This window comes from Mauremys reevesii, linkage group 20, assembly GCF_016161935.1.
Source record: "Mauremys reevesii isolate NIE-2019 linkage group 20, ASM1616193v1, whole genome shotgun sequence".
In the NCBI taxonomy this organism is placed as follows: Eukaryota; Metazoa; Chordata; order Testudines; family Geoemydidae; genus Mauremys; species Mauremys reevesii.
Window position 1 is genome coordinate 9,146,579 of NC_052642.1, and position 17,670 is coordinate 9,164,248.

General features: G+C 47.9%; 1 protein-coding gene across 2 annotated transcripts in view; it reads left to right on the forward strand.

Moving 5' to 3' along the window:
- Positions 1–230: 230 nt before the first annotated feature.
- Positions 231–17,670, forward strand: part of GTF2IRD1 (GTF2I repeat domain containing 1) — a 168,854-nt gene continuing 151,414 nt past the window's right edge. The window contains exon 1 of one of the 2 annotated variants that reach the window (XM_039507606.1): positions 231–433. The gene's annotated coding sequence lies outside the window, so the exon portion shown is untranslated. Of the gene's footprint in view, positions 434–580; positions 625–17,670 lie in introns of those variants that run through there. The other variant, XM_039507608.1, reaches the window with a different exon arrangement.

Genomic DNA, 17,670 nt, shown 5'->3' on the forward strand with positions numbered 1-17,670 from the left:
AATCTAGCGGGGGGGGGTCGCACTCCGAGGCTCGCTGGGGGAAAGGGGGCACCCGTGCCAAAGTTTGAGACCCACTGACCCGTTCTCTGCCGGGCTCCCCCCGCGCCCCTCCCCGTGGCGCCGGGCCATGCCCAGCCCCCCCCTCCCCCGGCCGGGCTGCGGGCTGGCTAATCCTGTATGTAAATGGCAGCCAATGGATGCTGCTGTTGAGCGGGGCTGGGATTAGCGCCGGGGCGAATGGCTGGCAATCTTACTGGGATTACAGAACAAAGAGCCTCTCTCGGCAGCCCCCGGGAGCAGGGGGCCCCGGCCGGCCCGCCCGCCCCTCCCTGCCCAGCGAGGCCGGGAGGGAATTACCCCTCCCCCGCGGCTCGCAGCTTAATCCCGGAGCCTGGCGGGAGCAGCCGGGCGGCGGGCGAGGCTGAGCCCTGCGGTAAGAGAGAAACTTTCGCCCCTCCCCCTCGTTTCCCGCCCCGCGTGGGTCGCGCGTGGGCGCTGGCTACATTGTGTCGGGGCGCGCGGGGGAGGCGCGGGAGCCGGGGCAGGCGGGATTAGGGGGCGTGCCCCGGGGAGGGGGTCGTGCACCGCCGGGACGGGACGGGACCTGCCGCTGCCGGGAATGAGGTCAGTGACCGGGAGGAAAGCGGGGGGCTGGCTGGTCCCGCTGCAGGCCACTCGCCATCCCGCCCCCGGCCCCTTGCAGCGCCTGCTTCCTCCCCCTTCCTTTCTTCCTCTGCCGGGGGGGGGTCTCGCAGGGACCCCTCCCCTCCCCTCCCCTCCCCTCCCCTCGGATGGCCGGAGTTGGGGACACAGACTCTCCTGGGGGAGCGGTTTTATTTTTGGGTGGGTGGGGAAATGTTGTCTTTGCTCCTGTCTGCTTCGAACTGGTGTTTACACTGGCTGGATGGGCGCCTGTCAGATCTGGGCCTTTGAAGCCGGAGTTCTCCCCCGGTGCGGGGGGGGGCCCTGGGCAGAAAGATGTGCAGCTGCTGATGGGACGGCACCTGCCCCCAGGTAGGTTTGGCCGGCCGGGAGGTGCCTGGGGCTGCTGGGCTTGGCAAGGGAGGAAGCTGTTAAACATGGACTGACCCGCCAGCGGGGGGTGGCGTTTTCCCACCCTCCCTGCTGTGAAAGGCAGCAGCACAGTTTAAAATAGAAATCCCCCACCCCCCCTCCCGGGTTTACCTGGAAGTGCCAGGCTTTGGCAAAACCGGGAACCGAACGCAGATACGCCTATGGAAGAGGCTTTTACCCTTTGCAAGTGAAATGACCAGTGAGCTCCCTTGGGCCTGCTGCATGAAGGCGGGGGGGAGGTTCTCTGTCTGCGTGGGCAGGGGAAAGGTGTGGGATAGAGTGTTTTCTGTTGGGGAGACTGGTGCCCTGTCCCTCCAGTTTGTGGGGACAGTGAGGACTCTACTCCGGATAAGCTATACCTCTGAGTGGTCCTATTGATCCGTCTTGTGCTGGAGCCGGCTGGCTTCGTGTGTGCCTGGAGGTGACTCTTGCTGGTGTTGGAAGTCTCCTGAGCAATTCCCCCTCTGGGTCGAGTTGTTTGGTGGTGGATGGTGGACTTGCCGTCGGGAAGCACGGAGGTGGCATTTCTCTGTGGCCTGAAGGCAGGAGTGACTGGAGGATCCAGGAACTGAATGCAAGGTGGATGCGTTGTGGGATTGAGAATCAGTGTTGGAGAGGCAATGTGGTCTGGGGGAGAGGGCAATGGATCAGGAGACCTGGAGTCTCTTTCTGGCTCTGCTAGTGACCTGCTGCATGACCTCAGATGAGTCCTTTCATCTCTCTGTTCCTTCCTCCTCCAAGCCTTGTCTGTCTTGTCTATTTAGAAAATAAGCTCTATTTCCTCTTAAGATGTCTATATGGTGCCTCATACAACAGGGTTCTTAAGCTTGGTTGGGGCCTCTAGGTGTGACCCTTCTACTACCAATAATAACTGATGAACCACATGTAAGTACTCCAGGGGAAACTGACACGTTCTGGGGGAAACTGACATCTTATTGTATATCAGACCTTTAATCAGGAAGGGTCCCAAAACTTTAAAATGTGACCTGTTGTTGCTGGGCCAGTTCAGACAGCTTTGACTCATCAAGGCTCCATGTACTCCGTAGCCTTGTGAAATCTGCTGCGACGTTTGCCTTTTGCTACAGAACTGTGCTCCAGATTCTTAGTTTCCATTTTAAAAATGATCCAGAGCCTAATCCTTTATGGTTGAGAAGGAGACATTCCAGATGAGATCAGGGTGTCAGATGATGTGTTTTCAGAGACCCTGAAACAATAGCTCTGAGGGTCATGAACTGTCCCATTTATATCAGTAACATGCGGACTCTGAAGCCTAACGATGTCAACACTGTTACTTATTTCACTGATGAATCTTTTAGCAAAAACTCTGTTAATGTGTTTATCCCACAATGTCAAATTACCTCCCATTCCTCTCCAGTTTCTGAAAGCCCTAACCGTCCCTCATCCAGCTGCCAAAACGTCAAGCATCTGCTCCGGATAATGTCTGTGATACAGTTATGCAGGACATTGACAATTGCCTCATTGGGGACAATGCAAAGTAAACTTAAGTTAATATGAAATTTAACACAAGGCATAATGTACGGATTACATTACTGATTCATAGTTCATTCCAAGAGAACCTCAGTTTTAAAAACTTTACATAAACCTGCCACAGTGTTTCCTGCATGCTGCCTCAGTTTACCATGGAATACCACTGAGAAGGGGGAATTTTCCACAGAAAGCTGGCCAAGAGTGCTACACAGTGTGTGGGGCTGTAGCTACTGTACATGTTACCTGTTACTTTTCTTTCCCTTCTTCCCTAAGATACTGGTTGCTTGGGTCTCAATCCTGCAAAGACTGAGTGTGAGTGTTACTGTATGCCTTGACTTCAGTGAGGCTACTCGTGTGTAAAGTGCATCTGACGAAGTGGGAATTCACCCACGAAAGCTCATGCTCCAATACGTCTGTTAGTCTATAAGGTGCCACAGGACTCTTTGTTGCTTTTTACAGATCCAGACTAACACGGCTACCCCTCTGATATGTGTGTAAAGTTGTTTATGGACTTAAGTCTTTGCCAGCTTGGGGGCTTTAGTGAGAAAATAACTTCTTGAGAGAGGCCAAAAGTGTTTGAGACTCGTCACAGGCTCACTTCATATTTATAATTTGGCTAAGTCCTTGCTTATCTGCAGGGTTGAGCCTTTAGTTTTGTTGGTGCAAGGATTCCAGGTGAAATTTAGCTGTGAGGCATTGCTGGGAAGTCTCAGAGGTAGTGAGCACCAAGACTGACTTTTCCTGTGTATTTACACATGACAGGAGCTGCTGGGATGCTCAGCCCACCTGGGTGAAATTTTCCTGGAGACTCCTAGTGGAACCAGGGTATCCATCTCCAGTTTCAGATGTTCTGTTTCTAGAGTATTGTTTGGTTGTTGAGGGGGGGAGTGTGGGTAGCCTACTGCTTCATCTTACTATTGATTAAAGCACGAAAGTCTGCAGTGGGGTGATACTCATCCTTGTGAGCAGCAGAATCAATCCCAGAACATTGTTCAGTGGGGCTATCGCTGAGACCTCAGGGCTGTTGTCTGGGGAGACTGAGGCACGTAAGAATTGTACCTTTCCTTTCTGTGGGACCTGCCATGTCGTGTCAGTCAGTGGTCTAGGTAGTCTCAGTGCCAGCTGCTCTAGAGCAGTGGTTCTTGATCTTTTCCCCAACTCATCTAGCTAGGATCCTCCTCCATTTAGCATTATTGGAAGGACTCTGCGCCTAGAGGACGCTGTAAAACTCTCCTGCTGTGAGCTGGGCATTGGCTTCCTAGGGGCTAGCACTTCTGGGTTCGTTGTGTAAGTAGAAATCCTTACCCCTTGCAGTTAGACTCCCTAGTAGAATCATTTACGGGTCTCCTGCCCTCCTTCAGCTTGGTACAGTTTGCTAATGTTTTTAAATGTATTGTAGCCTATTTAATACAGTTGAAAATCGTGATATTACACAGGTTGCATCCCAAGGTTGGAAGATCTGCAACCCTACTTGAGCCTACTGAGGTTAAAGGAAAAAATGGAATATTTAAATAAAGCACACACCGCTTCCAGACTGCCCTGAACCAGAATGCTTGACCAAGTGTCCCCACAAGATGACAAGGCTAGGTGCATTTGTGGATTCAGTCCTTGTCCCATGGATTCTCATCTTCTCCTCCCCATCCCTCATATTGGCTTTGGGTGCCAGCTTGTCCCTAGGAGTAGAGTCCTATGCTTGTGCCTCCTCTTTCGTCGTCTTTGCTGCAGTCTTCCCTGCTAGGGTTTACCTCCAATTCAGAGGATCTCATGCCCTTCTTCACGTAGATTGGCTTAGACCAGAGTCAGAGTAGGAGGGAGGAAACCTTTTTAACTCATCTCCTGGATTTGGAGAAATAAAGAGCTCTGTATGAGTGGAGCTTGATGAAATCATAGAGGCTCACCCATGTGCAGCTCCTTGCGTGACTGGGGCCTTAGACTGGAACCACCTGCTGGTCTATATGATCATGCAATCGTCGACTAGAAATAGCTCTGTCACCCTGTCTCCCAAGTATCACTGTTGGTTTAATCCGAATTCATGCAAACTCTCGACTGCTCAAGCATGCAGTCCAGCTATGGCTCAAGAAGAGTGACACCACATAGGGCTTCTGCAAAAGTGTTTGTGTTCCTCCACTTGTAAGGAATATGCTTGTTGCCTGGCCCATAGGACAGGCTTGTGTGTTGCCGCACTATTGCGGAAAGTTGCTCTTCCAGTGGCAACTTTTGTCAGATTACACACAGAACTCACGCTTAGAAATTTTTTTGAAGCCAACTGCTTATCCTTGAAAGCATCCTATATATATTCAGCATATGCAATTAAATCTCTTCAAAAGGAGCTGGGGCAAAAATACTATTGTCTTACCCCCTCCTCACTCTGCACCTTCATCTGAGCTCTCTGATGATACTGTTAATTCTGCACTCTTTACTAGTGCCAGACTGACTTGGAAATTTCCATTCGGCTGGGGTAATAGTCCAGTTTAGAGGCTTCCGAACATTTATAGCTACAAAATTGCATTGTCCAGGATGAACTCTGCATCTGAAGGGGAAGAATTCTTTGATGCTGGGCTAAACAATGGTAGCATCAATCCAGATTCAAAGTTTAGTCTAAAACTGTTTGGTTTTCATGTTCCTATTCACGAGGCAAAGTTTTTTATTCCACCTGTTTTGCAGCACTGAAAAGCCACAGGCCTAGGATCGCTCCTGAATCGACCCCCTCAGCCATTAAGTGTCATTGTTAATATAGCTACTGTTCATTTAAATCTAAACGCCACTGCTCCAAAAAAAAAAAAGACTTTTATTGTTGGAGCTAATGGGGATTTTCTCCATATCCCAACATGCTGTTCCCACAGGAAATAGATGAAATTTTTTTAGGCCCTTATCAATACAGTGTACTTCCTTTGGGAATCTTGTCAGTTGAATCAAGAGGGACACATTCTGCTCTGTGACACTGTAGTAAACTCTGGAGTAACTTCATCAAAACCAGTGGATTTACACCAGTGAAACTGAGTACAGAATTTGGCCCAAGGGGTTCACAAAAATCTTAGTGCTTGGAGGTCAGTAGCCAGCGTGGAAAGCAGACACCAAGGTTTTCCATGTCTAAATGAGTTGATTCCCCTTGGTCAGGGAAGACGGTATCCAATCAAATGGTGTATGGAAATATTTTTACATTTCTTTCTGCAAAGCTGATTGATTATGGGTGTGGAGAAATGCTGATTGCTGTTAGCACAGCTAATGGGGCCACTGGCCAAGTGTCCCGTGCTACCTTCTGGGAAAGGTTCAACCGACAGGTCAGTTGGTTACACTCACGCATGCTGCAGTTTAGAAATATGTCATAACAGTTGCTACAAGGCCCTGTGTGTGGGAGGTGGGTGGGGGTGAGATTTCTCAAGCACCTCTATGTATTAGTGTCCTTTTCCAGTGCTAACCCACTTCCTGAAACTTCAAGGAGAATGTTCTCCTTGAGGTGAAAAGCAGTGCAGAGGTTGGGTTTTCAAGCTACCAGAATATCGGTGTGACAGATTCCACCAGGCAGGATTGTAAGGGAGGGACGCAGGGGACATGCTTACGAAGGGCTATCTATGTTGGAAGTCTCTGTGTCGAGAACCTGAGGGATGGGGTTTTCAGAAGCACTCTGTGTTGGCCTCACTGTCCTTGATTGAAATCAGCAGGAGTTTTACCACTCAGTGGGAGCAAAGGGAAGCCCATGCTTGAAAAACCCCAGCTGAAAGCTGTAGAATGGCTGTCGGCTGCTCTTAATGGGCACCAAGCAGATCACGACCCTGAACATCAGGAGCCCATGCCACCCCACAAGGGGGTGTTGGGAAGGGCAGCCTGCCAATAGCACTGTTAGCAGGAAGTGTAAATGCTCTTATAAGCTAGACAACGCATGATGTGAACGCCGCCTTGACTCCAGATACCACAGTGGTGGACACACTATAAATAGCTGGATGAAATTTATAGACTGTGGTTTTTCCCTAGTTTCTTTCTCCATACCACCCAACATATGGGCTCCTTCTGGGTGACTCTGTTTGCTTGCAGCCTCTAAAGAGAATTCGAACATAGTGCACATGCAGTAGCTTGGAACTCTGGGCTGTGTCGTGCAGAATCTGCTGAGGTTCGGATCTTTCCTACATTTTACCGTCTCGTGCCTGCTCCCAAGCCCGCAAAAGCTCCCATTGACTTCGCGAGGCATTGGCTCAGACTCCTCTTCCTCGACCTGAGAGCCAGCATTTTCAGAAGGGCTCATCACCTGCAGTCAGGTCCAGATTTTTCAGAAAATCTCTGCCTATTGGGTGCTGAACTCTTTGATCTGGCGGTAGGAGTAATTCAGAAAATAAAACAGGTCGCCCTGGATCATCTGGCAGTGCCCAAGTACATTGTGGGCACTACTGGAAACAATCCATTAGGCCACAGCTTTTTTGATGACCAATGGAAGAGCAGGTTTAAACGGCTCATGTGCCTTTTAAAGCAAGGGTCACTTGCTTCTATTCCTCCCTCGTGTTTTACAGTAGGGTCCACTCCATCCCATCAACCCTAAGACTTTGCAGCGTGGTGACTGGTTAGGCCATGTGAAACTGGGATAATTCTCATTGGTGTCCAAGTCTCTACAGCTATATATTGTGGTTCTCGTTCAGTGGGATACTTAGGCATGTGCCTAGCTTTGACTGCGAATAGTCCCATTGACTGGCGTTGGGCCAGTCACATGGTTGAAGCAGGGTCATTTGCTTAAGTAGCTTGCTGACACGCAAACACAGAGAGAAATTTGTGGCTTACGGTTTGGAAAGTCTTTGCATCAGGGTTGTTCTAAGGCGGGAGGTCTCCACTCCCTCGCAAGAGTCGTTGCAGCCATATTTCGAAGAGGACATCCAGATGCTGCAGCCATTTCCAAGGGATCTTAAAAACTCCACCAATAAAGATATTTTCCCCTTCAGTAAAAATATCACTAGTGCAGGAAACACCTTTCCAAAAGCTGTCTGCATCATACTGGGATTTACAGTTATTTCTACAAGCAGCCACTGATCAAACTTTCTAATATTCTATTGTTTTGTCTCTGCTTGGAGCTAAAATCCTACTAGGCCCATTTTAAAAAGAAAATTAACTTCAGCCAGATGAATAGGGGACCACAGGGCACTAAGCACCATCTCCTGCCTGTGCTAATTCACAAAGGTAAAGTGGTCATTTACCCAGGACTCGCTTCATCAAGGTAATCTGTGCCCTTCACTTGAATCATGAGGCTACTTTGTCTTTATTTTCTCCAGATCCGCAACATCATAAGGAGAAAATATCTCTTCACTCCCAGGCTTATAAAAACCAGGCAGGGACCGAGCGAGATGTGTCGGTTTTTAGAAATAAATATTTAATGAAGACCCCTCTGCAATTTTCAGTCTCTTCCCAATAGCCTCTTCACGCTTTCCCACAGAAGTTTATGAAGGAAAAAATCAACCTCCCTTTATTTCTCTCTCTCTCTCCTCCCACCCCCTTACCCTCTGGGTCTTTGTCCAGTTGGGTCGGCCAGTGGGATTGGCATCATGGGTCAGATTTGCAGGAGAGCTCAGTTCCCATTTAGGCCAGATTTTTTTAAGACAAGCTCTCTGTGTGCTGGGTGCATGGGCTCTTCTGAAAATCGGGCCCTTGTTTAGGACAGCCAGAGCTACATTAGTAAGGATTAAAACAAAACAAAAAAAACAAACAAACCCCGAACACCCCCCACTCCCCGCCGAAAAAAAAATGTTTAGAAGGGTTACCAAGCCTGATTCTTCAGGGCATAAATCAATCTATAGCAGATGAAGGTTAGGAAGACACTTTACCTATGGGCCAGTTATTCCATAACTACCTTTATACAGTGTTCCTTGTGCCTTTCTCTGCAGCATCTGGTACCAGCTGCTGTCAGAGGCTAGACTGGCCACTGGACTGTTGTGGTCCTATCTTTCTAGGAAAATAATGCTCCCACTCAAATGCTTGGGAGCAGGGACTTTTAAAATTGCAAGATAATTTCTTTTGGGTGGGTACCATCTTTCTGTTCTGTGGTTGTACACTCCCTAATGCAGGGTCTGGGGCTCCTAGGTACTACAGCAGTAGAAATCGCTAGCTGTGTTAATTTTAACAAATGGGTTCATTTTAAAGAGGCTGAGTTCTATCTTTGAAACAGAAAAGAGATTTGGAGACTGTTTATTCAGCTCCGTACGCGAGAAGAATTTTTTTCCCCCTTATCTCGAAGATTCTTCCTCCAACAGAGAAAGGGAGCAGAGTGGATCTGATTGTAACAGCAAACATCTATTGAAAAAACAAAACAGCACCACGCTTCCTCATTCCATCTCCTAAATAACACTGAGACAAAGAATCGCGTCCCGAAATGATAAAACTCCATTGTAAACTATTTCCACTTAAAAAACCCAACCCTACATAAACCCAAACCATTCCGTCTATTAATAATCCTCTGATACCTCACCCACACATGTACTCTAAAAATCTACCCCTGCCTTACACACTTGTTCATGTTGTTTAAAACATCCACTTCTAACCGCTCCACATGGTCAGAGTTAAAGGTTGTATGTTTTGCGTGGAGAGGAAGGGAAGTGTGGCAGGGTGTGTGTGTTTGGGGGTGAGATTATCTGGGGAAGACAATATCCTGGTGGTTGTAGATTACAAGGGATAGGTGAGAACTTTCTGGTTTTGTGGTGGTTGCATTGGGTGTATATGCCAGGGGTGGCCAAATTTACTAATCCTCTGAGCCGCGTACGATAATCTTCAGAAGTTTGGAGCCGGGCGCACCTGCTGGAGCTCAGGGCTTCAGCCCTGCAGGGTGCACCTGCCAGGGCTTTGGCCCCACTGTGGCTGAAGCCCCGAGCCCCAGCAGACACCTCCCACAGGGCTGAAGCCCCAAGACTGGGGAGGAGGGATAGCTCAGTGGTTTGAGCATTGGCCTTCTAAACCAGGCATTGTGAGTTCAATCCTTGAGGGGGCCATATAGGGATCTGTGGCAAAAATCTGTCTGGGGATTGGTCCTGCTTTGAGCAGGGGGTTGGGCTAGATACCTCCTGAGGTTCCTTCCAACCCTGATACTCTCTGACCTCCCTCCCTGCAGGGCAAACCCTAGCCCCGCCACTCTGCCACAGGGCAGAAGTCCTGAGCTTTTGCCCCCCCCCCCCTCTCCAGTCTGGTAGGTGGAGAAAGGAGTGGAGGCATGGGGACCTCCGTGAGCCATACTTTAATTGTAAAAGAGCCGCATGTGGCTCGCAAGCTGTGGTTTGGCCACCCCTGGTATATGCCCTTGAACAATCCCAATAGGGGTGTTGCGTGTGTCATGGAAAAGCTTTCTTTTAATTATAGGTATCTCTGGCCTTACCCAGTGAATTAGCTCTGATGCCACAATCCATTCATGTTTTTACTGTTTAGTGACCAAGTCCTTCCATTACGTGGAAGACTCGCATTGTGATCCTGTACGAGTGAACAATCAGTCACTTGTTTGTGGTATCAAAGCTAGTCCTTGTTGCATTTAAGGAGTGGCCCTTTAAGCCTTCTCTTCACTGGTGAGCGCCAAAGTCCGTAACTCGGGAAAGGCTCTGCGCTGTTCGCTGTGTGAGGGGCCAAAGGTGAGCTGTTTTAGGGCAGTCGAAGGAGTGCTGATCGTGGCTGGGTTTGAATATTGGTGCAAAGTCATGCACAGATGAAAGATGCAAACAAGGTTTTGTTTCTAATTAATTGTAGCCCTGGATGTTGAAATTACGCCCAGCCAGATATTAAAGTCCCGTACAAATATCAGGATATGTAAGGTCCCTGCACCCAGAGACTTCTAAGGTCTTGAGAGCCCGTGACACACAGCACTGATGGCTGCATTTAGGAGCATTGATTCCCATCCACTGGCTCACAACTTTATGTCTTCTCTGTTCCCTCTCCCTGCCTTTTAAAGGCCCTAATACAATGACTCCTGGAGTCCATGGAAAACCTCCAGTTCACTTTAATAGGTTTTGGATCAGGCCCCAAATTAGCTTCTGTGCTGAGGTCTTGCATCATAAATGCCATCTGGAAATTGCATGGTGATGGGAAGAAATGCATATTAAATAGTGTGTGTTACTATTAATACACAGGTCTTATAGTGGAATTTAAAAACTTAAGCACAATTTCAATTTGGTGGTGGCCAACTAAGTTCTAACTTGACCTGGGTAAATGGCATCTATTACTTAATTATCATTTGTATTACAGGAGCAGAGAACCCAACTGAGACCTGGGCCTCGCTGTTCTAGGGGCTTTGCATACAGATAGTAAGAGCCAGTCCTTTCCCTAAAAAGCTTACAATCTATATAATCGAGAGAGAGAGGCTGGGAGGAGAAACAGACACAGAGGAGAATAAATTAGATGCTAGTCCTGCAAAAATGTACACACATGCTTGGTGTGTGAGTAGTCCCACTGAAGCCTATGGGACTACTTGTGAGTGTGAAGTTAAGCATGTGCACAAGGTTGACATGTATTTTGTAACCCCCTGGGGCAGAGCTTTGTCCTTTTTTATGCACAGTTCCCACCAGTGGTGTTACTTGAATAACAGTGCAACCTAATGCCATTTTTAATGCAGGATTCTCCAGCCCAGGCACAGAATCGACCAGCCTGCCCTACTGCTATGATGGAATAAGGAATATTTTACATACTTGTCAAAGAAAATTACTTACCCTGGGCGAGCAGGTGGACAGAATTTTGCGAGGTGGTTATAATATTCTGTGGTAAATAACTGGGCAGGGTGGGGGTGGTCTCAGGGATGGCAGTGAGTATAGAAAATAAAAAATGATGTTTCTCCATCTGATTGCTAAGGGCCTGATCCTCATTTACAGTATACAGTCCCTTTATGCTTTTCTGGCAGTGTAACGTGGCCTTTTAAGGGTGTGGATATTACACACCTTATTGCAGCTCTTCCTGGGATCCCCAGTCAGGAATCAGGACCCCACTGTACAAGCACAGAACAAAAAGGCAGTCCCTGCCTCCAAGATTTTACAGTCTAAATGCACCCACACTAAGGTCTTGGCCGCTGTAATCGAGAAACTGTGTTCATACCATGCTCATTACTATGTTAGCTGACTGTGTTTTAGGGCTTATCAGTGACTGAGGATATATGTAGGCCTTCAGGGATGTATATAATTCACATGATTTTTAAAGTTTAAAAAAAAAATTAGCTGCGTTAACGTGGTCTATACAGGTATAACTTAAAATCATCCCTCTCCTGCTGCATCTCATTTGATTTTTGACTACTGGATTGTTGAAGCACAGGAAGTGGCTACTGTCTTTGGAGTACTGTCTCCTTACTGTGAGTGGGATACTTGCGAGGTACATTATAAATAATGACACTATAATATACCATCTGTTAAGGCGCTCCTGAGTGCAGAGTTAATACAATCAGTGCACTGAGTGATGGTGATTGGCTAGGTGGTGCCATTTCTCAATAACTGCTTTGTTTATGCTAATAGAAAAGTAACCAAACTCACTGGGGTGGTCTGGAGACATGGTGCCTGATCTTGCTTTTACTGGTGTACACTGAGCCTGACTCCGTGGAGGTCAGTGGAGTGAAACCAGCGTACAAATTCTGTAAGAAAAGTACCCAGGCCCGTGGACTTGGGCTCACCCAGCTGGCTGTCCAGGATACCTGTTTGATCACATGTGCTGGGGTAGAACTGGCCTTTTCCTGTGGCCATCGGTGAGAACACAGAGAGTGACAGGAATGTGACTTGTGGCACCTTAGAGACTAACAAATTTATTTGAGCATAAGCTTTCGTGGGCTAAAACCCCCTTCATCAGATGCATGGAGTGGAAAATACCGTAGGAAGATATAGATACACAGAGAACATGAAAAAAATGGGTGTTGCCATACTAACTTTAACGAGACTAATCAATTAATTTTTTCATGTTCTCTGTGTGTATCTGTATCTTCCTACTGTATTTTCCACTGCATGCATCCAATGAAGCAGGTTTTAGCCCACGAAAGCTTATGCCCAAATAAATTTGTTAGTCTCTAAGGTGGCACAAGGGCTTCTCATTCTTTTTGCTGATACAGACTAACACAGCTACCACTCTGAAACCTGTCAGGAATGCTACTGTACTGTGTGCTGTCATAGAATTTCAGGTCAGAAGGGACCTGCAGTTCATCTAGTCTGGCCTTCTGCCCATCACAGGCCATTTAAACCCCACCCAGTTACTCCCTTTCACAGCTGTTATACCACCTGCCGGTGTTGACGATAGGCAGACCTGCAAGTTTATTCCTTTACCTTAGCTACCAATTAAGGGCTTGTCTACACTTAAAACGCTACAGAAGCACAGCTGTAGTGCTTTTGTGTAGACTGGATGGGGAGGTATTCTCTTGTCACTGTTGTAGGTAATCCACCTCCCTGAGAGGCAGGAGCTCTGTGGACATGACACTGTCTACATGGGGGAATTAGGTCAGCTTAACTACATCACGGGGTGTGTGTGTGTGGATTTTTCACACCCCTGACAGATGTTAAACTGACCCAATTTTCTAGTGTGGACCAGGCTTAACCCTGGTGATCACCGGGTAGCAGATGCAGGGGAGAGCTACACCTCATTCGTTTTGTGGGACAGATAAATCCACTGCTTTACTTATTTATGGACATGTCCGGCAGAAATCACAATGCAGCAGTGGCCTGGGGTATGTGCAAGAGGCGCTTATTGATGACAAGTTGAGATGTACTGTTCTGTACACAAAATCCAGTAGTACAGGGTGCACTCTTACAATACTGAGAGCCAAGGATCTCAAAGATCCTTTTGTGCATTAATTAATGAAGCCTTACAAGCTCCCATGGTGCAGAGAAGTGGCATTATCCTCATTATATAGAAGAGGAAACTGAAGCACAGCGGATTTGTCAGAACCTCTGAGCAACTATAACTCCAACAGAAGTCAACGGTGCTCAGTTCCTCTGCAAATCAGGCCCCAAGTGACTTGTCAAAAGTCAGAGTGAGTCAGTGGCAGAGCCTGGAGTAAAATCCAGAGAGGCTGACTCAGCTGTAACCATAAGTCCATACTCCCTCCCCTACAATTTTGGGTTTGTTCCTGTATGTGCTATAATGTAACATTAACCCTTTGTAAACCAGTACTCATGTAGGGCCTGAATCAACTTGCATTGTAGTCTATGGGAGATCTGGGAGCTGGGTTGCACCCATTTGGTAAATTCTTCGAAGACGGTGCATATGGCGGATGGCGTAGCCAAGAGAGGCTCACAGAACGAGAGGGTTGGAAGGGACCCCAAGGGTCCTTCCTTAGAGGTTTTTAAGGTCAGGCTTGACAAAGCCCTGGCTGGAATGATTTAATTGGGTTTGGTCCTGCTTTGAGCAGGGGGTTGGACTAGATACCTCCTGAGGTCCCTTCCAACCCTGAGATTCTATGATTAACCCCCCTGCCAAGATGGAGGGTTTGTTGTGTCTAAACTTTAACTGTCCCAGACAGATGGCTCTCCAGCAGCTTTCTGAACGCCTCCCGTGAAGGAGCTTCCACGACTTCCCCAGGCAGTTTGTTCCATTGTCCTGCTGTTCTTACAGTTAAGAAGTTTTCCCTAAGATTTAATCTAAAACTGCTAGGCTGTAGTTTGAACCCACTGCCTCTTGTCCTATCCACTGTGGTGAGAGACAACAATTTTTCTCCCTCTTATGGCAGCCTTTCAAGTATTTTGAAGACTGCTATCATATTCCTCCCTCTTAATCTCCTCTTTTCCAAACTAAACATACCCAGTTCCTTCAGCCGCTGCTCACATGGCGTGCATTCCATCCCGCTGATCATCTTTGTCACACGCCTCTGGATCCTTTCCAGTTTTTCTGCATCCTTTTTAGACAGCGGTTACCAAAATTGGACACAGTGGTCGCTTCTCCTTCCCCCATCTTTTCCTGGCAGCCCTCACCCCAGAGGGCTGTCAGATGTGTGGATTTCAGTTTCTAGCGATCAAAGTTTCTAGTAAAGCAGGGCAGGGCTGATTTCAAACTCTGCTTTGTCAGCCCTTCTCTTCAGGGTCTGCCTTAGGTTTGGAGATGAGTCTCCCCCCCCCGGTCTCCCGATTGGGCCCTTTGTGGTGCTCTTCCATGGTGTACTGAAAATGGGAGCTCCTCTGAGCAAGAGGACAAGGGACTGCATGCAGGACCAGCTGCATCCCAGCATATGGGAGTAGTTCTGAAGGAATCCATCCCTCTTCCAGATAATTAATTACATCGGGTGATGAGCATGGAAGGAAAGACAGGAGGGGAGCCAATCTGGGGGAAATCAGGAGCTCTGCTTCCCTACCCTGCCTGAGGCAGATGCTGTATCCTGCTGAAAGGGCCCTGTTAGAAGCCCGTGTGCCATCACCGAGAGGGAAAAATGGCCTTTCAGTTTGTAAAATATGGTAGGAACTTTAAGGAGCCTTCTGGCATTGGGCCTTTAAATAAACATCCTTATTGGGGCCTGGGCTTTGCATCCGGCACAACGCAGATTCGGGACGCGACTGTATCGGTGCCCTGAGGAGTGCACACATTGACAAGGTTACAGATTAGCTTCATCAGAGGAGGCTTGCTGAAAATAAATTACTCTGCACCCTTTAGAGGTATCACAAACTGTAATTTCATCTTGAGTTTCTGGGGCTGAACACCTAGAAAACCCCCTGGATGAAATTACGTCCAACATCCAGCCTCCCTGAAGGGGGTGTTTTGTTTTGATGTATGTTTCATTATTACTATCCAGTTTTAGCCTTTATATAAAACAAGTTGGTTACAGCAATTGGTAGGCACTTGCTACGGCAGTGTTAAAACCACTGTGTAAACTGTGATGCTAAAAGCAGGATTAGTTTGGATTTATTGCTTTTTTTTTTTTTTTTTAAGTAAGAATCTGTACGGGCTTATTAACTCTCTAATGCATGCACCAAATAGTCCATCTTTTTTCTTTGTGTCCATGTTAATCTGTATGTTTCCCCTGCCGTTGCGCTAACTGGCTGTTTGCCATTGTTCTCCTTGACAGTTTATTATGTAGTGCATTGTGTGTTTCTTCTTTAAATACATCACTTGGGAGAAGTGTCTGCCAAACATTTGAAATCCTGATGAAACAACACAGTTAAAACCAAGTGGCCCATGTGCTATTAATACAAATCTGCAGTGAGAACAGTAGGCGGGCGACCTTTAACGAGACATTAAACATTTATTAAAACCATTAGAATTAGTGTCAGGTTGTATTTATTTAAAAAAGTCGACTCAGCTAGCACAGAAACATGAGTGTGAAATGACAGTCTTGAAAGATGCTTGAACTGGTTTAGTTTATTTCCCCGCCCGCGTCCTAGGCACACAGCCGGCACGGCGACCTGCCAATCTCCAATGGGTAAATTGGCACAGTGCTCGATGGCGTCTCGTTAATAACAGGCCCAGTCTTAGAAGAAGCTGAGCGCCTCATGAAGACGGCTGAGCGTCTCACTGAAATGAACGGGGGCTCAGCAGCGTTTCACAAGACTGGGCCCTGCAGTTCCATAGGAAAGTGCCATGGCATCGGATTCGGACCCAGACTGGAGGCGATTCTCTTGCGCCCGTCTTTTGACCTTGGAGCATGACTGTCGGAAGCAGAGAACCCAAGCTCCAGCAGCTGTCAGTGGCATTAATAAGCACTCAGCACCCCTGAAAATTAGCTCTGCAGAATCTGATGTTGATATTGGTTTTCCCCCTCTCACCCCACCCCTGATTATATTTGCAGAAGGAACATACTTCTCAGGTGCTGCAGCTTCTCAGTGGAAAGGCATGATGGGAAACACAACTGAGCTCTGTGAGCAGCATCCTCTTCACCCCCTTCCGTTGCACAACATTGTTGGCAGTTAGGAGAACTTCCTTCTGGTCTCGACCTGGGAGGAGAAAATGCATCAGAACACCCGTTGCAGGGAACGGCTTTTCCCTGGCAGGGTGGAGATAGATTTGAAGATGGAAGTAGGCCGTTTCCAGCTCTGGTTTTTGTGTCGGTGCACAGACGTGCTGTAGGAAACACAGGGCGTAACCTGGAATAGCTCAAGGATGCTCAAATCCACTGATCTAGGGCCTGGATTGCTAAAAACCTGCTGCCCGCAGGTCACTGCTGCAGCAACCGAAGCTGCTGTTTGCTTAGTGCAGCGGCTGGCTCTGCAGGCCTCCCTATCTGAGATCACTTGAGTGGGGCTGGGCAATGTTCCTCTGAGCTGGGGGCTGGCCTAGCCTGTTAGATAAGCCCTATACAAATAACACCTGACTTGGTCCCTGCACAGTAATGTTGAATACCAAAAAATAAACACCGCCAGTTTAAAATGGCCACACACATTAAGGGAATAAATAACACCCTGGGGGCGGAGGTGTTTTGAAAAGCATGACTCATTAATCCACTGTGCTTTGATAGATAAGGTAAATTGTATCTCCTGCACTGAATCTGAGCATGTGGGCTCAGTGCATTGGTGCTACAAGATGTGGTGGGGGGGAGGCAGGCAGGCATCATTCCTCCTGGGTACTCCATGGCCTTTGCTGCATCCTCAGCGATGCAGCAGACTCCACTTGTGCCACAGCCCTCCACAGGGAGGAAGAGTTAGTGGATTCACTCACCTGGCCACACCTTGAAGCTCTTCTCTGGGGTGTGGCTGTGGGCTCTTAGGAGGCAGTGTGGCCTAGTGGATAGAGGACTGTGACTCAGGAGACCTGGGTTCTGCTACTGGTCTGCTGGGTGACCTTGGGCAAGTCATTTCACCTCGCTGTGCTTCAGGCTCAGTCTGCACTGAGAAGTTAGGTTGACATAGCTACTCATGTCAGGGGTGTGGGGAAAAAATACACCCCTGACTGTCACACTATGCTGACAGAACCCCAGTGTAGACACAGCTGTGTTGATGGAAGAGGGCTTCCATCGACATAGCTAATCTCGTTCAGGGAGAGGATGTTCCCACACTGACAGAGTAGGCTGCATCTACACTAGGGGGCTCTGCTGGCATAGCTATGCCGGTATAATCTCTGTAGTGTAGACATACTCCGCTATCCCATCTATGAAATAGGGATAATAATGACCTCCTTTGTGAGACCTACTGATGAAAAGTGCTCTATAAGTGCTAGGGAAGGTTGTTATATTAAATGCTGGCCTCCCACCCGTGCTTTCCTCACCCATTCAGG